This window comes from Lagenorhynchus albirostris, chromosome 10 (assembly GCF_949774975.1).
Source record: "Lagenorhynchus albirostris chromosome 10, mLagAlb1.1, whole genome shotgun sequence".
NCBI classification, from domain to species: domain Eukaryota; kingdom Metazoa; phylum Chordata; class Mammalia; order Artiodactyla; family Delphinidae; genus Lagenorhynchus; species Lagenorhynchus albirostris.
In genome coordinates this window covers 56,855,638-56,880,949 of record NC_083104.1, presented here as the reverse complement: position 1 = coordinate 56,880,949, position 25,312 = coordinate 56,855,638, and the positions used below count along the sequence as shown (strand labels likewise).

Below are 25,312 nucleotides of genomic sequence, written 5' to 3'. Positions count from 1 at the left end.
TTCTGTCAGATGAAAAGGCCTGGAATTGATGACTTCCTAGTAGCAATGAGCACACTTAGCACCAGATCTTGGTTTTTTGTTTTTCTTTTTGCGGTACACGGGCCTCTCACTGTTGTGGCCTCTCCTGTTGCGGAGCACAGGCTCTGGATGCGCAGGCTCAGTGGTCATGGCTCATGGGCCTAGCCGCTCCACGGCATGTGGGAATCTTCCTGGACCAGGGCACAAACCCGCGTCCCCTGCATTGGCAGGTGGACTCTCAACCACTGTGCCACCAGGGAAGCCCCCAGATCTTGGTTTTTAACACCATTCTCCAATTAAAAGAATCAGGACCATTGGAGAAATGACTGATAATAGGACTGCGGCAAGAAATATACTAAATGAACCTGGAGCATCTTCTAGTTCCAGAAAGTTAGTCTAAAGAAGAAAAAAGCACAATGATGGGGGTATGCCAGAGGGACATGGAAGACAAGTCAACCAGCTCCCAATGGCCAAATGTAGAAAAGTTTGAACAACAAAATAAAGTATTGTATTAGTCAGCTTGGGCTGCCATAATAAAATACCAATAACGGGGTGGCTTAAATAGAAATAAACAGAAATTTATTTCTCACAATTCAGGAATCTGGGAAATCCAAGAGCAAGGTGCTGGCTAATTCTGTTCCCCAATGAGGGCCTTCTTCCTGGCCTACAGGTGATTGCTGTGTCCTCACATGGCAGAGAAAGAGAGAGAGAGAGATTGAGCAGAGTTTCTGATGTCTCTTCTTATAAGACCACTAATCCCATCATGAGGCCCCCACCTTCGTGACCTCATCTAAATCTACTTAACTTCCCAAAGGCAACAATCTCCAAATAACATCACATTGGGGTTTAGGGTGTTAACGTATGAATTTGGGAGGGGGACACAATTCAGCTCACTGAAAGTTTTATTAGATTATAACCCAGGGTATAAAATAATTATCTGTGAGTCCATACTGATATAAATTTTAAAAAACCAAATAAATAAAAAACAGGAGGCAATAGACAAATCTCTTAAAAAATGACAAATAATTTATGTGGAGACTCCACCTTAAGGAAATGAAGCATAATTCCCTACTCCTTAAGTTTGGGGTGCATGTAGTGACTTTCTTTCAAAAAGTACCCTATAGAAAGAAAAAAAAAAGAGTAACTTTACAGTAGAGAGACCTGATAAACACTATCTCCAGCCAGCTGATCAAGATTAACATCAAGTGTTAAGTCATATTGATAGTATGTACCCATGAAAAGAGAATGGCAGTTTACACCTGTGATCTTCCTCCCCAAACATATTCCAGTCTAATTATTAGAAAAATATCAGACAAATCCCAATTGAGGAAATTCTATGAAATTCTTAACCAATAATTCTCAAAACTTCCAAGGTCATTAAAAACAAGAAAAATCTGAGAAATTGCCAAAATCAAGAGGAGTCTAACGAGAAATAAAAGATTACCTGTTCAACAAGTATCTGTAATATTAAGATGATAGGGTTTTTATTCTTAGAAGAAAAGGTATATGATAAATTGAAAATGAAAATATTTGAAGCAAGAAAACAAATCACTTCTATCAAGTATATCCATCCATTGTGCCACCAATTAATCTTATTATCAAACATAGAATGCTAAAATTACAGGCTATTTCTTCTCCTATGTTACATATACAGTTGGCCCTTGAACAATGCAGGGTTTAGGGGTACTGAGGTAGGAGATAGATGGGCCCCTGGGCCAGACAACTGGTGTCTGTCAAGTGGAGTAAAATTGAAGCTTTGTTCTCACCCAGACACTCCAAGGACAAAGCTAGTGGCAGAAGCTGAGCTCTGCTGAAGTAAAGAGATAAGATGACCACTCCTGAGGTCAAGGAACACTTCCTGTCTGCACATGCAAAGGAAGGCTCCTTGGGTGTCAAAAAGGGAGGGGGTGCCACCCCATAATAAGTGTGGACATACACCCACAGGCCTCTGTGGTGGGATCCATCTCAACAAAAAGTTGCACGTGCATCTTGGGGAGGGTGGAAAAAGAAACAAGATAATTAGCCAAAGGTAAACAAAGACCCAGAAGGACTGTCCTATATACAAGATTTAAATCACCTCTTTACTGTGCTCCACCTCATTAGAGAGGACTCCCACACCCCTTCTCTCTGGGTGTGTATTTCTGCCTAGCTTCTGACTTAAGTAAAATAAACTGTTTCTTTGCGTGCTCTCGCATACCTTGTGCTGTGCCTCTAATAATAAACTTTGTACCTGTTTTTACAGTTTTTGCCTCCTTGAAACATTCTTGCTTTCAATGGGGGTAAGAGCCAGGAGAATTTTGCCTCTAGCCACTAGCCCCTGGTGAACTAGCAGCTAGGATTCCTGGTTTTCATTCAGGCTACCCAGGTTCAATTCCTGGGCAGAGAACTAAGATGTCTCTTCAGGACTGCTCATTGCTGTCTCTCCAAGATCAGTACGCCCCTCCATGCTGTTGAAAATCCATATTTAATTTATAGCTGGTCCTCAGTACCCGCAGTTCCGCACACTCAGGTTCAACCAACCATGTCGTGTAGTACTGGAGTAAAAACTCCAGTAGTGAAGTGAAAAAAACTAGTGAAAAACTCATGTCTCTGAAAAAACTCTCATAGTTCAAACTTGTGTTGTTCAAGAATCAACTGTATACAACATGTCATCAAAGATTTTTAATTTTTCCTTCGAAGTTTATATACTACCTCCTCTTTTTTAAAGACTTATTTTTTTAGAGCACTTTTAGGTTTACAACAAAATTGAGAGGAAGTTATGGAGATTTTCAATATACTTCCTTCCCCCACATCCCCTTTCTTTTTTATTCTCGTTAACAGCAGGCTTAAATCGGCTCACACCTGGATTATCACAAAAGCCTTACTCCCTTAAAAGTGTTTTCATTTGTTCATTCATTGAAAAATTATTTACTGAGCACCTACTATATACCTCTCTTTCAGAGAGTTTTGTTTTGAAAGAACAGAGAAAAGTGGGTCAGTAGCTGGAAGAGAAAGGGAAAAATATGAGTTTTTGTTTTTTAAGATGGGAAAAAAATGTCAGTATGCTAGTCAATTGGTAGGAATGAGTCACTGGAGGCAGAGAAATCAATGATGCAGAATTGAGAGGGCTTGTCTGGAGAAAATGGTCTCCACTAGGACTGCAGGAGTGCAGGCCATTCAGGGGCATGGGGCAGGCAGCTGGGAGGACATGGAAGCAAAGCCTGTGGAAGTTCTCTTCTGAAGTAGGGAGCAGAGTCTCTAGTGTAAAGGTGAAGTTCAAACTCCTCCCTCTTGCCATTAATCCAAACCTTACTCGGTCAAACACCCTCTCCACAGAAGCCTCTGCACACACTGATTTCTCATTTCACTAATCTCCTGATGCCCCTTCAACTACCCATGTCCTCCGCCAGGCTTGCTCTGCTATTCCCCATCTATGTGGCAGCAGAGGGGGGTTGTGATAAACACTGGATTCCATCAAAACACAGATTATTTGCCATTCATTCATTAGTACTGTGAATAAAAAATGTTGCCTGCCATATCAGCAAACAAAGGATGCTGAGGCCATTAAGCCACTACCACTGACCCCTAGGGTGATCCCTGAGGGGACCCAGACTGGGAAAGAACAGGACACTGGCCCCAGATAGCTAAGGTGTATATTAAAGGAATGATTTCAGTGAGTTCAGACTCTTGTTCTTCCCATACCTAGATAAGCACTAAATTCCTTAACTTGAGATGTCTGGTTTCCTTTTATTAACAGTAATCTTTGATGTTCCGACTATTTTGCAAAAACCCCTATATATCCTGGCTCCTCCCTTACCTCTTGGGAGCAGTCGCTCAGACCTATCTGAGAGGCTGTCTTCCAGGCTGAAGTCCTCAGTTTTGTGCACCAAGCAAAACATACTTCTCAACTTTTAGGTTGTGTATTTTTTTCAGTCAACAGTACAAAACTTGAAAATATATATCACTAGGTAGGTGATAGCATTAACTAAGGAAACAATTTTACTCATATGACAAGAGCATACACATCTTTTGTTAACTGTACATGAACAGATATGAGAAGAGGCCTTGTTAATTGGGGAAGTGCCATATGCGTGACTACTTTGCCAGTGGCCAACAATTTGGTCAGAAACGACCTAGACAAAAAGCATTCAAGTTAAGACTGACCTAGTTCAAACTCTGACACAGATATATATAAAGGCATAGGAACTTCTAACTAGCTATTTTTAATTTAGTGGTCAAGAAAAAAATCTGGTGAAAATGAAAATTTCTTTAGAAAATGAGAAATTGATCACCAATGAATATTCCCAGTCATTGGATTTTCCATATATTGATAATTATTTTGCCATTAAAAATTCTTTTGCTTTCTTATTTCAAGTTAATTTTTAGCCGATTATATATGCCCTGTGTTATATGAATTAGGGAGAAGCTGGAATTTGAATGTCTTAAAAAAAAAAGGGCTGGTTGAATAAATTATGATTTATCCAGACACTAAAATGTAATTCAGATATTAAAACTGAAGGTACAGGAAAGCATTCGTTAACATCAGTGAGTGTGTGTGTGTGTGTGTGTGTGTGTGTGTGTGTGTGTGTATGGTTTTCATAAGAAGGGATTTGACATTGGGATGCCAAGTTGTCTTCTGTGAGTTTGTTCCCCACCTCAGGATTAGTAGGATTATGAGTGTTCTTAATGGAATTTTTTCTTTATTTTCAGCAATGAGAATCGTAAAAATTAATAAACAGAAATCTAATATAAATAGAGTCAGGAGACCAAAGTGGGTGTTCTCACACCCTCTGATGACAGCAGAGCCCAACAGGAAGAAGAAAGACTCCTTTCCTGGCCAGGATTCAGCCAATGGCAAGCCCTGGACTCTTTGTTTCCTGCAGTCTCCTGACTTCCTTTTCCTCCCTATTGTTGCAATAAAAATAGAGGTGAGGTTTTTTTCCCTCTCCTGAGAACAAAGAAAATAAAGGGAACAGTGAACAGGCTAGAGAAGGAGCAAGCCTGAAAGAGTTAATCACTCATAGTTTTATTTTAACTGTTACTAATCTGTAGTGTCTGTAAATAGATTTGTACTTCACAAAGCTAACCTATCACTCCCTAACTCTATGTAAATTACATCCTGCTCCTGGTGTTTACATTCTCTGCACTCCCTTGTAACAAATCACCCCTGTAGCTTTTCAGAAAGTCGCAGGTCGATAAACCAGAGATAAATGGACCCAATTACTAGGCTGCCTGACGCCAGCTATGACTGTTTTGAAATAATGCAAGAAGAAGAAAAATGCAAGACCTTCACTACTTTGATCCTTATCATATACCCCAGACTGCGAACCCCACCTATAAAATCCTCTCCAATTCCCCAGGGAAGCGGGCACAGTTCTTGAAGCACTAGCCTGATGTGTTTTCCCCTTTGCCTGGCAAAGGAATAAAGCCATCTCTCTTATCCTCTAAAATCTCTGTCTCCATATTTCTGTTCAGCATTGGTGCACAGAAGCTGAGAGGTCGGCAACACCATGAAGTGTTCTCCTTCCCTTTTCGTGTAGAGACCTGCATGTGGCTTGCTATGTCTGCAGACCTCGAACAGCAATTCTCTGCTGATCCCAAATAAACCCATCTTCGCTGGCAAAAAAACTAAGTCTTTTTGTTTCAGGTAAACATTTTGGTGGCCCATATAGGGATCAGAGAAGACACCTGACAGCTGTGAGGCGGGTGAGCAAACAGCTGTGGTACCCTCAATTGAGCCCACTGTCACTCACTGCCTTTCTCACCAACCTTGGAGGTTGAAAGTACATCTTTCTCCTGGATCCAAGCTCAGGCCTTCTTTGCATTTGAAGCTCTCCAGGCTTTATTTAGGATCTCTTTAAAGGTTTCATCTTTCTGGTCAAGGCCCTGTTCTGTATGTGAGTACTTGTTTGGCATTTGGGTCTGATTTTGAGATTAGACTATTTCACTGAAACAGGTCGAGATGTTCAACCTATTCCTTTGGGAACAGGGGTTGTTTCTCTGAAACGGTGCTGGGTTTTTCAGCCTTCAGCCTATTCCTTTGGATGCCTGTGGAGACTGCCTAAAATAAAAGCCTCAGTCAGGCTCCTCCAGGACCATGCTGTCTCCTCCTTAGGACCAGGTGGGATTAGCTTGCAAGCTGTTTAAATTATACTACTTGTGCTGTAAACTGTTTAAGCTATTTGAAAATTGTTCTTTACTCTAGAGGAAAAACCTCTAAGAAATGGGATTCCAGTTATCTAAGTATTTTGAAGATGTCTCCCCCATAGGGACTCTGGCGAATTTTATGTTTAAAAACCATGGCCCTTTCTCATGTGCATTTCTAACTAAATGGACTGACCTGACCAAAGGCAATTTAGAACATCAATGGCCATTATGGGGAATTTTTGAAATCCTCAAATCGAATTTCCTTAAATCCAGATTGGACTACAGTAGCTCAAAAATTTCCAGAACTAAGTGAAATGCTGATTTTAACTGGTATTTTGAGGCTTCCCAATGTTATCAAGAGTCTCAAATTGCCTCTTGGTAAAATAAGACTTTAAGATTAACTAAGGCAAACAAATGATAAAAAGATAAAATGGCTCCCAAAGTCTCAGTTTCCTCTCCCTCAGCTTCTTTGTCTCCCTCTGATAACATCTTGTCTCTCTGCGTTCTATGCTGCACATGCCTCCCCTAGGCCATCAGTCCCCCAACACTGCTGTAGCAGAAACTAGATGAGACGCCCCCCAGGTTGTTAGCCCTTGTTCAGCCCTTATTCTTTCTGCTTTTTCCCCCTCTCTTTCTTGTTTAATTGCATTCTGAAAATGACTGCCTTCCAGTTAAAGTTGTACTGTGCACCTGGTGTTTACTTCTCCAAGACAACAGTCCCTAACACTCCTTTCCTTTGTGAGCATTCTTCATTCTAGAAAGAAGGTCATGGAACAATAACCTCAAGGACCACCAGAACCACCTGACGCCAGCTCTGATGATCTCAGTGTCTCCACGAGGAAAGAAAAATGCAAGACTTCATCAGCCCCGATCCTTATCTACAGCCCTATTTTCCACCCTGAAACTATAAGACCCCTTCCTATTTCCCAGGAAGAGGGGCACAGTCTTGAGGGTGTTAGCCTGCTATGGCCTCCTTTGCCTGGCATAGCAATAAAGACACTCTTTTCTACTTCTCCAAACTCTGTCTCAGCGTCTCTATTTGGCACTGGTGAACAGAAGCCAGGTTTCGGCAACAATACTAATTCTCTCACCAAACTTCCGTTTTCTCTGAAACTCTCCCCTCTCATTTTTCCTCTGAAGTTAACAGAAATGGTTCCTTTAATATCAAGCCTTCTGAGAATCCAGAGGCTAAACTTTTAATTTCTTATATTCCCTTGACTGAAGCTGAGAGCCATAGTCAAGGATTTTCCCAAAGTAACTAAAGATCTATACAGATTTGCTGAGGGATTTAATATAGTCATTCAGATTTATCAACCTGGTTTCTCTGACTTATATCACCTAGTTCATATGCTTGTTGGTAAAGGCCAGGCCCAGTATTGGATGAAAATTGCTAATTGGGAAAGTCCTGAAAGGTCTCTAGAATTACAACTGGGAGCCTAGCCCCCTAACTTATTATATGATCATGCTCAGGCAATTGCTAGGTGACTTCAATAAGCAATTTCTAGGGCTTTTCCAAAGCCTGTTGATCAGAACAAAATTCAGGCTTGAACACAAAAATCTAATGAACCTGTTCATGACTATTACAATAAACTTCAGACTGTTTCTAAAGAAAATTCTGGTCTTCCTTCAGATGACGATTCTACCCTAGTAGCTTTTAAATCTATGTTTATTAATGGGCTGAACAGGGACTTTTCCCTTTTAGTAAAAAGGACCAGGATGGAATGGGAAACTATGTCCACTCCAGATTTAGTTAATGGCAAACCAGCTCTCTTGTACTCAAATGGGTCACCTCCAAGGAAGGTCACCAAAATTCTTACTCTTCCACTCTAGCAACTGAAGGCTCCTAAACGAAACCAAAACCCTTCTAGTTTTTGCTACTATCACAAAGAGCCAGGACATTGGAAAAATGATTGTTACAAATCTACACTTTAGGTGCCTTCAGCCCTCTAACCAGTCTTTCCATCATCTTCCCAATTCTCAGTGATGGGGCTCTGAGGAACTACAGGGCCTCTTCCCAATCCTCCTCCTTAATTGACTTGGAGAAACATTTTTCCAGATTGGGGAAACATTTTTCCAGATTGGGGATGAATCTCTCAGGCTGACACTAGAGCCACACTCTTGGTGCTCAACCCCACTACTATGAAGCAGCCCCTGCCTTGGAGTACTAAAACACTTCAAATAGTGGGATCTCTAATTGAAGCAGGAAAGACAGGGCTGGGCCCAAGGACAGCCTCCTCATGTATAGGCATTAGGCATTCCTGCACATTTGTCTCCTGAAGCCACCATACAAGAGCTGTTTTCCCTTAAACCATCCCTTACTAGTCGAGCACTACACGTGGAAGGTCGTACAGGGTAATCAGCAACATGTGCATTTTGATTGCACGTGCTCCATGGTTTTCATGGTTAAAGTTTCTTGCTCAGATACTACAAAGTTGCTGTTCTAGATGCCATTCCTCCATGCCTCATTAAGTGCAAAATAAGGAGGTGGCTTTGCCTTCTGCCTAATGCCTAGCATGGGGAGGTTGTCCTTGGGCCTGGCCCTGTCTTTCCTAACTCATAATGAACCTCAAAAGGTTCCTGTCTCTGAACCTATTCCCTTTTGTTTAGGCCCTTTGAAAGATACACACCCTTTTCTCCTTAGTTCCTCTACTCCTACACATTTATTAGGCCTAGAATTCTTAGAGAAGTAACATGCTGGAATTTCTTTCTCCTAAAAGGGGGAAATAGTTCTATAAATTGACAGTAGTCATCAAAGTAATTCTCCAGGTGAATTAAATGACCCCTCTACATCTTTTATTTGTTCCATCTCTGATGGTACTAGAGCAGATTCTGGAAATACTGATCATTTGTCTCTACTAAATCAGCTACCACCTTCCTTACAGGCAAAATCTCAAACTGATGTTGGCAAAATTCTCAGTGCACCTCCCATCAACATTCAAACAGATCCTTCGAACTAGGGCACCTACCAGGCACCGGTGGGGGACCACGGACACCTAAGGGGACGGGAGGAACCCCCAGTGACCGGGTAGGACGTGGGGCATGGGGGGAGTGAAGGGGGAGGAGAAGTGGAGGCAGGACGAGATTGGTGCCCCTGAGGGGTGGCTGGGGGAGGGGAAGGTATCCCATGCCCAAACGGGGAAATTGGGGAACCATTTGAGGGCAGAGGATCAAAAGGGAGTGTGGTCAGATTTCCCCTGCCCACTTGGCCCCCCAGGAACCTGTTGAGGTCCTGGGCTTGATCCTCTGTTCACCGAGGTCCCCTCCATCCATGCAGATCCTGAGGGAGTGGGAGGGCGGGAAGGGGGAGCAAAAGTAAAGGTTGGACCTCCAGGACCCGCAGTCCTGAGGGGTGGCTGGGGGAGGGCAGGAGTTCCTACACCCAGTGGGACCCACCCACGGTTAGGGATCCAGCTGTAATGGGGGAGACCCTGGGGGAGACAGTGGGGGAGGGGTGTGAAGGAACAGAAGGGAATAGGGCCAGTGCTTTCCCTGTCCACTTAGGCACTGGGGCCTGTTGGACTACTGGGCCTAATCCTCTGCCCTTGGAGTCTCCCTCCTAGAGTGCAGAACCCAAGTGCCGCTCCTGCACCCCTACTCAGGGCCCTACCCCTACATTCGGAGACCCCCCTCCAATGAGCTGGGCCTAAACCCAATCCACATAGCCTCACTCAGGGCCCCACCTCCAAACTCCGGAACCCCCACACTCCAGAGGCCCACCTTTCGACTTGCTGCCTCTCCCCTTCTGCAGAGGTCTTAACTAGAGGCCCTGCCCCATGCTTGAACATTGCCCCAGCCCACCCAAACCCACGCCCCTGCCTAAGTTCCACCCCCTGCCTAAATTCTGCCCCCATAGTCAGGGCTTTTCTTTTCTTTTTTCCTCCTTTAGATTGGGGTTCTGTTTTGCCTTCTTGATTCATTGTTGTTGATTCTTTTATATTTTTATTTTTCCTAATAAATCTTTTTTCTAATTTTACTTTATTCTTTATATTTTGTTAGTGATCTCTCCTTTTGGATTGTTCCCCCCACACACACACTTTTTTTTTCCTTTTTTCTGTTTGGTTTTATCTTAACATGTTGCATTTGTTTCAATTAGAGTTTTATTTTTCCTAATATATTTTTTATCTTTCTAATTTTATTTTGTTTTTTATTCTTTGATATTGTACTTCTCCTTTTCTTCTTTCTTCCTTTTTTTTTTCACTGTGCCACAAAGCTTGTGGAATCTTGGTTCCCAGGCCAGAGGTTGGGCCCAAGCTCCTGTGGTGGGAGCTCCAAGCCCAAACCACTGGAGAAAGAGAGAACCTCAGACCTCAGGGAATATCAATCAGAGTGAGGCCTCCTGGAGGTCCTCATCTCAGCACCAAGACCCAGCTCTATCAAACGGTCTGCAAACTCCACTGCTGGATGCCTCAGGCCAAACAACCAGTAAGACAGGAATACAGCACCACCCATCCAAAAAAAAAAGAAAAAAAAAGAAATGAAAAATAAATTTGTTACAGATGAAGGAATAAGGTAAAAACCTTCAAGACTAAATAAATGGGGGGGGAACCTTGAAGATGGCAGAAGAGTAAGACGCGGAGATCACCTTCCTCCCCACAGATACACCAGAAATACATCTACACGTGGAACAACTCCTACAGAACACCTACTGAAGGCTGGCAGAAGACCTCAGACCTCCCAAAAGGCAAGAAACTCCCCCACGTACCCTGGTAGGGCAAAAGAAAAAAAGAAAAAACAGAGACAAAAGAATAGGGACGGCACCTGCACCAGTGGGAGGGAGCTGTGAAGGAGGAAAAGTTTCCACACACTAGGAAGCCCCTTCGTGGGCGGAGACTGCGGGAGGCAGAGAGGGGAGCTTCGGGGCCACGGAGGAGTGCACAGCAATGGGTGCGGAAGGCAAAGCGGGGAGATTCCCGCACAGAGGATCGGTGCCGACCGGCACTCACCAGCCCGAGAGGCTTGTCTGCTCACCCGCTGAGGCGGGCGGGGCTGCGAGCTGAGGCTCGGTTTCGGATGGAGCGCAGGGAGAGGACTGTGGTTGGCGGCTTGAACATAGCCTGAAGGGGTTAGTGCACCACGGCTAGCCAGGAGGGAGTCCGGGGAAAAGTCTGCACCTGCCGAAGAGGCAAGAGACTTTTTCTTCCCTCTTTGTTTCCTGGTGCGCTAGGAGAGGGGTTTAAGAGCGCTGCTTAAAGGAACTACAGAGATGGGCGCAAGCCACGGCTAAAAGCGTGGACCCCAGAGACGGGCGCGAGCTGCGGCTAAAAGCGCGGACCACAGAGACGGGCGCGAGCTGCGGCTAAAAGCACGGACCCCAGAGATGGGCGGGAGATGCTAAGGCTGCTGCTGCCGCCACCACCAAGGGGCCTGTGTGTGAGCACAGGTCACTCTCCGCACCCCTCTTCCGCGGAGACTGTGCAGCCCGCCACTGCCAGGTTCCCAGGATCCAGGGACAACTTCCCCGGGAGAACGCACGGCGGCCCTCAGGCTGGTACAAAGTCACGCCGGCCTCTGCTGCCGCAGGCCCGCCCCGCACGCAGTGCCCCTCCCTCCCCCCCGGCCTGAGTGCGTCAGAGCCCCCGAATCAGCGGCTCCTTTAACCCCGTCCTGTCTGAGCAAAAAACAGACGCCCTCCAGCGACCTACATGCAGAGGCAGGGCCAAATCCAAAGCTGAGCCCCTGTGAGATGTGAGAACAAAGAAGAGAAAGGGAAATCTCTCCCAGCAGCCTCAGAAGCAGCGGATTAAAGCTCCACAATCAACTTGATATACCCTGCATCTGTGGAATACCTGAATAGACAACCAATTAACCCAAATTAAGGAGGTGGACTTTAGGAGCAAGATCTATGATTTTCTTCCCTTTTCCTCTTTTTGTGAATGTGTATGTGTATGCTTCTGTGAGAGATCTTGTCTGTATAGTCTTGCTTCCACCATTTGTCCTAGGGTTCTATTTGTCCATGTTTTTTAAAAAAATTTTTTTCTTAATAATTAATTTTAATTTTAATAACTTTATTATACTTTACCTTCGTTCTTTCTCTCTTTCTTTCTTTCCTTCCTTCCTTCCCTCCTTTAGACAACGAATCATCCCAAATTGAGGAGGTGGTCTCTGAGAGCAAGATTTATGATTTTTCCCCCTTTACCTCTTTTTGTGAGGGTGTATGTGTATGCTTCTGTGTAAGATTTTGTCTGTATAGCTTTGCTTCCAAAATTTGTCCTAAGGTTCTATCCGTCCTTCTTTTTTCTAAATATTTTTTAATTCAATAACTTTATTATACTTTATTTTATTTTTACTGTATCTTCTTTCTTTCTGTCTTTTTTCCTTCTTTCCCTCCTTCCTTCCTCCCTCCCTCCCTCCTTTCTTTCCTTCTTTCCTTCTTTGCTTCTTTCTTTCTTTCTTTCTTTCTTCCTTCCTTCCTTCCTTCCCTCCTTTCCTTCATTCTTTCCTCATACTTCTACTAATTCTCTCTACTTTTTCTCCCTTTTATTCTGAGCCGTGTGGATGAAAGGCTCTTGGTGCTCCAGCCAGGAGTCAGGGCTCTGCCTCTGAGGTAGGAGAGCCAACTTCAGGACACCGGTCAACAAGAGACCTCCCAGCTCCATATAATATCAAATGGCGAAAATCTCCCAGAGACCTCCATCTTAACACCAGCACCCAGCTTCACTCAATGACCAGCAAGCCACAGTGCTGGACAACCTACGCCAAACAACTAGCAAAACAGGAACACAACCCCACCCATTAGCAGAGAGGCTGCCTAAAATCATAATAAGGCCACAGACAACCCAAAACACACCACCAGACGTGAACCTGCCCACTAGGGAGACAAGATCCAGCCTCATCCACCACAACACGGGCACTAGTCCCCTCCACCAGGAAGCCTACACAACCCACTGAACCAACCTTAGCCACTGGAGACAAACGTCAAAAACAGCGGGAACTACGAACCTGCAGCCTGCAAAAAGGAGACCCCAAACACAGTAAGATAAGCAAAATGAGAAGACAGAAAAACACACAGCAGATAAAGGAGCCAGATAAAAATGCACCAGACCTAACAAATGAAGAGGAAATAGGCAGTCTTCCTGAAAAAGAATTCAGAATAATGATAGTAAGGATGATCCGAAATCGTGGAAATAGAATGGACAAAATGCAAGAAACAGTTAACAAGGACCTAGAAGAAATAAAGATGAAACAAGCAACAATGAACAACACAATAAATGAAATTAAAAGTACTCCAGATGGGATCAATAGCAGAATAACTGAGGCAGAAGAACGGATAAGTGACCTGGAAGATAAAATAGTGGAAATAACTACTGCAGAGCAGAATAAAGAAAAAAGAATGAAAAGAACTGAGGACAGTCTCAGAGACCTCTGGGACAACATTAAACGCACCAACATTCAAATTATAGGGGTTCCAGAAGAAGAAGAGAAAAAGAAAGGGACTGAGAAAATATTTGAAGAGATTACAGTTGAAAACTTCCCTAATATGGGAAAAGAAATAGTTAATCAAGTCCAGGAAGCACAGAGAGTCCCATACAGGATATATCCAAGGAGAAATACGCCAAGACACATATTAATCAAACTGTCAAAAATTAAATACAAAGAAAGCATATTAAAAGCAGCAAGGGAAAAACAACAAATAACACACAAGGGAATCCCCATAAGGTTAACAGCTGATCTCTCAGCAGAAACCCTACAAGCCTGAAGGCAGTGGCAGGACATACTGAAAGTGATGAAGGAGAAAAACCTGCAACCAAGACTACTCTACCCAGCAAGGATCTCATTCAGATTTGATGGAGAAATTAAAACCTTTACAGACAAGCAAAAGCTGAGAGAGTTCAGCACTACCAAACCAGCTCTACAACAAATGCTAAAGGAACTTCTCTAGACAAGAAACACAAGAGAAGGAAAAGACCTATAATAACGAACCCAAAACAATTTAGAAAATGGGAATAGGAACATACATATAGATAATTACCTTAAATGTAAATGGACTAAATGCTCCCACCAAAAGATACAGATTGGCTGAATGGATACAAAAACAAGACCCTTATATATGTTGTCTACAAGAGACCCACTTCAGACCTAGGGACACATACAGACTGAAAGTAAGGGGATGGAAAAAGATATTCCATGCAAATGGAAACCAAAAGAAAGCTGGAGTAGCAATTCTCATATCAGACAAAATAGACTTTAAAATAAGGACTATAAAAAGAGACAAAGAAGGACACTACATAATGATCAAGGGATCGATCCAAGAAGAAGATATAACAATTGTAAATATTTATGCACCCAACATAGGAGCACCTCAATACATAAGGCAAATACTAACAGTCATAAAAGGGGAAATCGACAGTAACACATTCATAGTAGGGGACTTTAACACCCCACTTTCACTAGAGGACCGATCATCCAAAATGAAAATAAATAAGGAAACACAAGCTTTAAATGATACATTAGACAAGATGGACTTAACTGATATTTATAGGACATTCCATCCAAGAACAACAGAATACACATTTTTCTCAAGTGCTCATGGAACATTCTCCAGGATAGATCATATCTTGGGTCACAAATCAAGCCTTGGTAAATTTAAGAAAATTGAAATTGTATCAAGTATCTTTTCTGACCACAACGCCATGAGACTAGATATCAATTACAGGAAAAGATCTGTAAAAAATACAAACACATGGAGGCTAAACAATACACTACTTAACAATGAAGTGATCACTGAAGAAATCAAAGAGGAAATCAAAAAATACCTAGAAACAAATGACAATGGAGACACAATGACCCAAAACCCATGGGATGCAGCAAAAGCAGTTCTAAGGGGGAAGTTTATAGCTATACAAACCCACATTAAGAAGCAGGAAACATCTCAAATAAACAACCTAACCTTGCACCTCAAGCAATTAGAGAAAGAAGAACAAAAAACCCCCAAAGCTAGCAGAAGGAAAGAAATCATAAAAATCAGATCAGAAACAAAAGACAAAGAAATGAAGGAAACAACAGCAAAGATCAATAAAACTAAAAGCTGGTTCTTTGAGAAGATAAACAAAATTGATAAACCACTAGCCAGACTCATCAAGAAAAACAGGGAGAAGACTCAAATCAATAGAATTAGAAATGAAAAAGGAGAAGTAACAACTGACACTGCAGAAATAAAAAAGATCATGAGATTTTACTACAAGCAACTCTAAGCCAATAAAATGGACAATCTGGAAGAAATGGACAAATTCTTAGAAGTGCACAACCTGCCAAGACTGAATCAGGAAGAAATAGAAAATATGAACAGACCAATCACAAGAACTGAAATTGAAACTGTGATTAAAAATCTTACAACAAACAAAAGCCCGGGACCAGATGGCTTCACAGGCGAATTCTATCAAACATTTAGAGAAGAGCTAACACCTATCCTTCTCAAACTCTTCCAAAATATAGCAGAGGGAGGAACACTCCCAAACTCATTCTACGAGGCCACCATCACCCTGATACCAAAACCAGACAAAGATGTCACAAAGAAAGAAAACTACAGGCCAGTATCACTGATGAACGTAGATGCAGAAATCCTCAACAAAATACTAGAAAACAGTATCCAACTGCACATTAACAGGAGCATACACCATGATCAAGTGGAGTTTATCCCAGGAATGCAAGGATTCTTCAATATATGCAAATCAATCAATGTGGTAAGCCATATTAATAAATTGAAGGATAAAAACCATATTATCATCTCAATAGATGCAGTAAAGCTCTTGACAAAATTCAACACCCATTTATGATAAAAACCCTGCAGAAAGTAGGCATAGAGGGAACTTTCCTCAACATAATAAAGGCCATATATGACAAGCCCACAGCAAACATCATCCTCAATGGTGAAAAACTGAAAGCATTTCCACAAAGATCAGGAACAAGACAAGGTTGCCCACTCTCACCACTCTTATTCAACATAGTTTTGGAAGTTTTAGCCACAGCAATCAGAGAAGAAAAGGAAATAAAAGGAATCCAAATCGGGAAAGAAGAAGTAAAGCTGTCACTGCTTGCAGATGACATGATACTATACATACAGAATCCTAAAGATGTTACCAGAAAACTACTAGAGCTAATCAATGAATTTGGTAAAGTAGCAGAATACAAAATCAATGCACAGAAATCTCTGGCATTCCTATATACCAATGATGAAAAATCTGAAAGTGAAATCAAGAAAACACTCCCATTTACCATTGCAACAAAAAGAATAAAATATCTAGGAATAAACCTACCTAAGGAGACAAAAGACCTGTATGCAGAAAATTATAAGACACTGATGAAAGAAATCAAAGATGATACAAATAGATGGAGAGATATACCATGTTCTTGGATTGGAAGAATCAACATTGTGAAAATGACTCTACTACCCAAAGCAATCTATAGATTCAATGCAATCCCTATCAAACTACCACTGGCCTTTTTCACAGGACTAGAACAAAAAATCTCGCAATTTGTATGGAAACACAAAAGACCCCGAATAGCCAAAGCAATCTTGAGAACGAAAAACGGAGCTGGAGGAATCAGGCTCCCTGACTTCAGACTATACTACAAAGCTACAGTAATCAAGACAGTATGGTAGTGGCACAAAAACAGAAAGATAGATCAATGGAACAGGATAGAAAGCCCAGAGATAAACCCACGCACATATGGACACCTTATCTTTGATAAAGGTTGCAGGAATGTACAGTGGAGAAAGGACAGCCTCTTCAGTAAGTGGTGCTGGGAAAACTGGACAGGTACATGTAAAAGTATGAGATTAGATCACTCCCTAACACCATACACAAAAATAAGCTCAAAGTGGATTAAAGACCAAAATGTAAGGCCAGAAACTATGAAACTCTTAGAGGAAAACATAGGCAAAACCCTGTATGACATAAATCACAGCAAGATCCTTTCTGACCCACCTCCTAGAGTAATGGAAATAAAAAAAAAAATAAACAAATGGGACCTAATGAAACTTAAAAGCTTTTGCACAGCAAAGGAAACCATAAACAAGACCAAAAGACAACCCTCAGAATGGGAGAAAATATTTGCAAATGAAGCAACCGACAAAGGATTAATCTCCAAAATTTACAAGCAGCTCATGCAGCTCAATAACAAGAAAACAAACAACCCAATCCAAACATGGGCAGAAGACCTAAATAGACATTTCTCCAAAGAAGATATACAGACTGCCAACAAACACATGAAAGAATGCTCAACATCATTAATCATTAGAGAAATGCAAATCAAAACTACAATGAGATATCATCTCACACCAGTCAGAATGGCCATCATCAAAAAATCTAGAAACAATAAATGCTGGAGAGGGTGTGCAGAAAAGGGAACACTCTTGCACTGCTGGTGGGAATGTGAATTGGTTCAGCCACTATGGAGAACAGTATGGAGGTTCCTTAAAAAACTACAAATAGAACTACCATAGGACCCAGCAATCCCACTACTGGGCATATACCCTGAGAAAACCGAAATTCAAAAAGAGTCATGTACCAAATGTTCATTGAAGCTCTATTTACAATAGCCCGGAGATGGAAACAACCTAAGTGCCCATCATCGGATGAATGGATAAAGAAGATGTGGCACATATATACAATGGAATATTACTCAGCCATAAAAAGAAACGAAATTGAGCCACTTGTAATGAGGTGGATAGACCTAGAGTCTGTCATACAGAGTGAAGTAAGTCAGAAAGAAAAAGACAAATACCGTATGCTAACACATATATATGGAATTTAAGAAAAAAATGTCATGAAGAACCTGGGGGTAAGGCAGGAATAAAGACGCAGACCTCCTAGAGAACGGACTTGAGGTTATGGGGAGGGGGAAGGGTGAACTGTGACAGGGCGAGAGAGAGTCATGGACATATACACACTAACAAACGTAGTAAGGTAGATAGCTAGTGGGAAGCAGCCGCATGGTGCAGGGATATTGGCTCGGTGCTTTGTGACGGCCTGGAGGGGTGGGATGGGGAGGGTGGGAGGGAGCGAGACGCAAGAGGGAAGAGATGTGGGAACATATGTATATGTATAACTGATTCACTTTGTTATGAAGCAGAAGCTGACACACCATTGTAAAACAATTGTACCCCAATAAAGATGTTAAAAATATAATTAAAAAAAAATAAAAGAAAAAGAAAAAAAGGGAACCATAAACAAGACCAAAAGACAACCCTCAGAATGGGAGAAAATATTTGCAAATGAAGCAACTGACAAAGGATTAATCTCCAGAATTTACAAGCAGCTCATGCAGCTCAATAACAAAAAAACAAACAACTGAATCCAAAAATGGCAGAAGATCTAAATAGACATTTCTCCAAAGAAAATATACAGACTGCCAACAAACACATGAAAGAATGCTCAACATCATTAATCATTAGAGAAATGCAAATCAAAACTACAATGAGATATCATCTCACACCAGTCAGAATGGCCATCATCAAAAAATCTAGAAACAATAAATGCTGGAGAGGGTGTGGAGAAAAGGGAACACTCTTGCACTGCTGGTGGGAATGTGAATTGGTTCAGCCACTATGGAGAACAGTATGGAGGTTCCTTAAAAAACTACAAATAGAACTACCATATGACCCAGCAATCCCACTACTGGGCATATACCCTGAGGAAACCATAATTCAAAAAGAGTCATGTACCAAAATGTTCATTGCAGCTCTATTTACAATAGCCCAGAGACAGAAACAACCTAAGTGCCCATCATCGGATGAATGGATAAAGAAGATGTGGCACATATATACAGTGGAATATTACTCAGCCATAAAAAGAAACGAAATTGAGCTATTTGTAATGAGGCGGATAGACCTAGAGTCTGTCATACAGAGTGAAGTAAGTCAGAAAGAAAAAGACAAATACCGTATGCTAACACATATATATGGAATTTAAGAAAAAAAAATGTCATGAACAACCTAGGGGTAAGACAGGAATAAAGACACAGACCTACTGGAGAACGGACTTGAGGTTATGGGGAGGGGGAAGGGTGATCTGTGACAGGGCGAGAGAGAGTCATGGACATATACACACTAACAAACGTAGTAAGGTAGATAGCTAGTGGGAAGCAGCCGCATGGCGCAGGGATATTGGCTCGGTGCTTTGTGACAGCCTGGAGGGGTGGGATAGGGAGGGTGGGAGGGAGGGAGACGTAAGAGGGAAGACATATGGGAACATATGTATATGTATAACTGATTCACTTTGTTATAAAGCAGAAACTAACACACCATTGTAAAGCAATTATACCCCAATAAAGATGTTTTTTTTTTAAAAAGACTAAATAAATGAAGACAAAAGAGGCAATCTACCTGAAAAAGAACTCAGAGTAAAGATGGTAAAGATTATCCAAAATCTCAGAAACAGAATGGAGAAAATAGAGGAAACATTTACAAGAATCTAGAAGAACTAAAGAGGAAACAAACAGTGATGAACAACACAATTACTGAAATTAAAAATACTCTAGAAGGAATCAATAACAGAATAACTGAGGCAGAAGAATGGATAAGTGAGCTGGAAGATAAAATGGGGGAAATAACTTCCAGGGAGCAGAATAAAGAAAAAAGAATGAAAAGAATTGAGGACAGTCTCAGAGACTTCTGGGACAACATTAAATGCACCAACATTTGAATTGTAGGGGTCCAGGAAGAAGAAAAGAAAAAGAAAGGATCTGAGAAAATATTTGAAGAGATTATAGTCGAAAACTTCCTTAACATGGGAAAGGAAATGGTCAATCAGGTGTAGGAAGTATACAGAGTAAATACAGCTATCAAAAATTAAATACAAAGAAAAAATATTAAAAGCAGCAAGGGAAAAGCTACATATAACATACAAGGGAATCCCCATAAGGTTAACAGCTGATTTTTCAACAGAAACTCTGCAAGCCAGAAGGGAGTGGCAGGATATAGTTAAAGTGATGAAAGGGAGAAACCTACAACGAAGATTACTTTACCCAGCAAGGATCTCATTCAGATTTGATGGAGAAATTAAAACCTTTATAGATAAGCAAAAGTTAAGAGAATTAAGCACCACCAGACCAGCTTTACAACAAATGCTAAAGGACTTTCTCTAGGCAGGAAACACAAGAGAAGGAAGACCTACAATTACAAACCCAAAGCAATTAAGGAAATGGTAATAGGAACATATTGATAACTACCTTAAATGTAAATGGATTAAATGCTCCAATCAAAACACACAGGCTCGCTGAATGGGTACAAAAACAAGACCCGTACATATGCTGTCTACAAGAGACGCACTTCAGACCTAGGGACACATACAGACTGAAAGTGAGGGGATGGAAAAAGATATTCCATGCAAATGTAAATCAAAAGAAAGCTGGAGTAGCAATTCTCATATCAGACAAAATAGACTTTAAAATAAAAATTCTTATAAGAGACAAAGAAGGACACCACATAATGATCAAGGGATCAATCCAAGAAGTAGATATAACAATTGTAAATATTTATGCACCCAACATAAGAGCACCTCAATACATAAGGCAAATGCTAACAGCCATAAGAGGGGAAACTGACAGTAACACAATCATAGCAGGGGACTTAAACACCCCACTTTCACCAATGGACAGATCAACCAAAAGGAAAATAAATAAGGAAACACAAGCTTTAAATGACACACTAAACAACATGGACTTAATTGATATTTATAGGACATTCCATCTAAAAACAACAGAATAAACTTTCTTCTCAAGTGCTCATGGAAGATTCTCCAGGACATATCATATCTTGGGTCACAAATCAGGTCTTGGAAAATTGAAGGAAATTGAAATCACATTAATTATCTTTTCTGACCACAATCCTATGAGACTAGATATCAATTATAGGAAAAAGACTGTAAAAAATATAAACACATGGAGGCTAAACAATACACTACTAAATAACCATGAAATCACTGAAGAAATCAAAGAGGAAATAAAAAAATACCCAGAAACAAATGACAATGAAAATACGATGACCCAAAACCTTTGGGATGCAGGAAAAGCAGTTCTAAGAGGGAAGTTTATAGCAATATGATCTTACCTTAAGAGGGAAGTTTATGGCAATACGATCTTACCTCAAGAAACAAGAAAAATCTCAAATAAACAACCTAACCTTACACCTAAAGGAATTAGAGAAAGAAGAATCAAAAAAACCCCAAAGTTAGCAGAAGGAAAGAAATAAAGATCAGATCAGAAATAAATGAAACAAACAATAGCAAAGATCAATTAAACTAAAAGCTGGTTCTTTGAGAATATAAATAAAACTGATAAACCATTAGCCAGACTCATCAAGAAAAAAAGGGAGAAGACTCAAATCAACAGAAGTAGAAATGAAAAAGGAGAAGTAACAGCTGACACTGCAGAAACACAAAGGATCATGAGAGATTACTAAGGCAACTATATGCCAATAAAATGGACAACCTGGAAGAAATGGACAAATTCTCAGAAAAGCACAACCTTCTGAGACTGAACCAGGAAGAAATAGAAAATATAAACAGACCAATCACAAGCACTGAAATTGAAACTGTGATTAAAAATCTTCCAAGAAACAAAAGCCCAGGACCAGGTGGCTTCACACATGAATTCTATCATTTAGAGAAGAGCTAATACCTATCCTTCTCAAACTCTTCCAAACTATAGAAGAGGGAGGAAAATTCCCAAACTTATTCTACGAGGTCACCATCACCCTGATACCAAAACTAGACAAAGATGTCACAAAGAAAGAAAACTACAGGCCAATATCACTGATGAACATAGATGGAAAAATCCTCAACAAAATACTATCAAACAGAATCCAAGAGCACATTAAAAGGATCATACATCATGATCAAGTGAGGTTTATCCCAGGCATGCAATGATTCTTCAATATATGCAAATCAATCAATGTGATACACCATATTAATAAATTGAAGGAGAAAAACCATATGATAAACTCAATAGATGCAGAAAAAGATTTGACAAAATTCAACACCTATTTATGATAAAAATTCTCCAGAAAGTAGGCATTGAGGGAATCTACCTCAACATAATAAAGCCCATATATGAGAAACCGAAAGCCAACATCGTTCTAAATGATGAAAAACTGAAACCATTTCCTCTAAGATCAGGAAAAAGACAAGGTTGTCCAGTCTCACCACTATTATTCAATATAGTTTTGGAAGTTTTGGCCACAGCAATCAGAGAAAAAAAAGAAATAAAAGGAGTCCAAATCAGAAAAGAAGTAGTAAAACTGTCCTTGTTTGCAGATGACATGATACTATACATAGAGAATCCTAAAGATGCTACCAGAAAACTACTAGAGCTAATCAATGAATTTGGTAAAGTAGCAGGATACAAAATTAATGTGCAGAAATCTCTTGCATTCCTATACACTAATGATGAAAAATTTGAAGGAGAAATTAAGGAAACACTCCCATTTACCACTGCAACAAAAAGAATAAAATACGTAGGAATAAACCTACCTAAGGAGACAAAAGACCCGTATGCAGAAAACTATAAGACACCTATGAAAGAAATTAAAGATGATACCGAAAGATGGCGAGATATACTATGTTCTTGGATTAGAAGAATCAACATTGTGAAAATGACTCTACTACCCAAAGCAATCTACAGATTCAAAGAAATCCCTATCAAACTACCACTGGCATTTTTCACAGAACTAGAACAAAAAATTTCACAATTTGTATGGAAACACAAAAGACCCCGAATAGCCAAAACAATCTTGAGAAAGGAAAACAGAGCTGGAGGAATCAGGCTCCCTGACTTCAGACTATACTACAAAGCTACAGTAATCAAGACAGTATGGTAGTGGCACAAAAATAGAAATATAGATCAATGGAACAGGATAGAAAGCCCAGAGATAAACCCCCGCACATACTGTCACCTTATCTTTGATAAGGGAGGCAAGAGTATACAATGGAGAAAAGACATCCTCTTCAGTAAGTGGTGCTGGGAAAACTGGACAGCTACATATAAAAGAATGAAATTAGAACGCTTCCTAACACCATACACAAAAATAAACTCAAAATGGATTAAAGACCTAAATGTAAGGACAGACACTATAAAACTCTTAGAGGAAAACATAGGCAAAACCCTGTATGACATAAATCACAGCAAGATCCTTTTTGACCCATCTCCTAAAGAAATGGAAATAAAACCAAAAATAAACAAATGGGACCGAATGAAACTTAAAAGCTTTTACACAGCAAAGGAAACAATAAACAAGACAAAAAGACAACCCTCAGAATGGGAGAAAATATTTGCAAATGTAACAACTGACAAAGGATTAATCTCCAAAATTTACAAGCTGCTCATGCAGCTCAATATCAAAAAAAAAAAAAAAAAAAAAAACCCCAATCCAAAAATGGGCAGAAGACTTAAATAGACAGTTCTCCAAAAAGATACACAGATTGCCAACAAACAAATGAAAAGATCCTCAACATCACTCATCATTAGAGAAATGCAAATCAAAACTACAATGAGGTATCACCTACACCAGTCAGAATGGCCATCATCAAAAAATCTACAAACAATAAATGCTGGAGAGGTTGTGGAGAAAAGGGAACCCTCTTGCACTGTTGGTTGGAACGTTATTTGGTACAGCCACTATGGAGAACAGTATGTAGGTTCCTTAAAAATTGAAAATAGATCAACCATATGACCCAGCAATCCTACTACTGGGCATATACACTGAGAAAACCATAATTCAAAAAGAGTCATGTACCACAATGTTCATTCAGCACTATTTACAATAGCCAGGATATGGAAGCAACCTAAGTGTGTCCATCAATAGATGAATGGATAAAGAAGATGTGGCACATATATACATAAAAAGAAATGAAATTGAGTTATTTGTAGTGAGGTGGATGGACCTAGAGTCTGTCATACGTAGTGAAATAAGTCATAAAGGGAAAAAGAAATACTGTATGCTAACATGTATATATGGAATCTAAAAAAAAATGGTTCTGATAAACTTAGGTGCAGGACAGGAATAAAGATGCAGACATAGAGAATGGAATTGAGGACACGGGGAGTGGGAAGGGTAAGCTTGGACGAAGTGAGAGAGTGGCATGGACATATATACACGACCAAATGTAAAATAGCTAGCTAGTGGGAAGCAGCTGCATGGCACAGGGAGATCAGCTCCGTGCTTTGCGACCACCTAGATGGGTGGGATAAGGAGGGTGGGAGGGAGATGCAAGAGGGAGGGGATATGCAGATATATGTATGCATATAGCAGATTCAGTTTGTTATACAGCAGAAACTAACACAACACTGTAAGGCAATTATACTCCAATAAAGATGTTTAAAAAACAACAACAACAGGGGCTTCCCTGGTGGCGCAGTGGTTGAGAGTCCGCCTGCCGATGCAGGGGACGCGGGTTCATGCCCCGGTCCGGGAAGATTCCACATGCCGCGGAGCGGCTGGGCCCATGAGCCATGGCCGCAGAGCCTGCGCGTCTGGAGCCTGTGCTTCGCAGCGGGAGGGGCCACAACAGTGAAAGGCCCGCATACCGCAAACAAAACAAAACAAAACAAAATAAAAGAAAACAAAAACCAGATCCCTCAAAACTTCTTCCAATAATTAATCAATATCCTATAAATAATGAAGCACTTCAAGGCATAAAACCCGTAATAGAAAATTACAAGGCTCAAAGCCTCATTATCCGTTGTCCCTATAACATAGCTATTTTACTGGTAAGAAAACTTAAGGGCTGAGGGTGGAGGTTTGTCCAGGACCTCTGAAATAGGGTGGGACCTGGGACCTGGGACCCTTTGCTGTAGTGCTTACACCTGGGCAAAGGTCTCCTAGTCTCCTTGAGCAAAAAAATACAAAGAAACTCTAAGGGATTAAAAATAACTGCTTACATGTGCAGTTGGTACAAATTATGAACAACAAGATACAAGAAGACCAAAAACCCAACTGCCACTTCTAAGGTGTCACGATCAAAAGCAGGTCCTCTGCATGATCCCTGCACACAGCACCACCAAATGGGGGGGCAGACCACCTAAGCCACCCCTCCAGTCCGACCCATGTATCTCCCGCTAGGCTCACCCCATTTAAGGGACCAGCTCGCCCCTCCCCGCCCCCGGCTTAGGGAGCGAGCAAGGGACCCTGTTACTTGTTTTTGCTCCCTCCTGCTGCAGCATGAGTCCCAAT

The 25,312-nt window shown here is 41.0% G+C and overlaps 1 protein-coding gene across 1 annotated transcript in view; it reads right to left on the bottom strand.

The window, feature by feature from the left end:
* The window catches only part of NEK10 (NIMA related kinase 10), a 321,674-nt gene that overhangs the window by 162,321 nt on the left and 134,041 nt on the right, over positions 1–25,312 (bottom strand). The gene's annotated exons all lie outside the window — the stretch shown is intronic.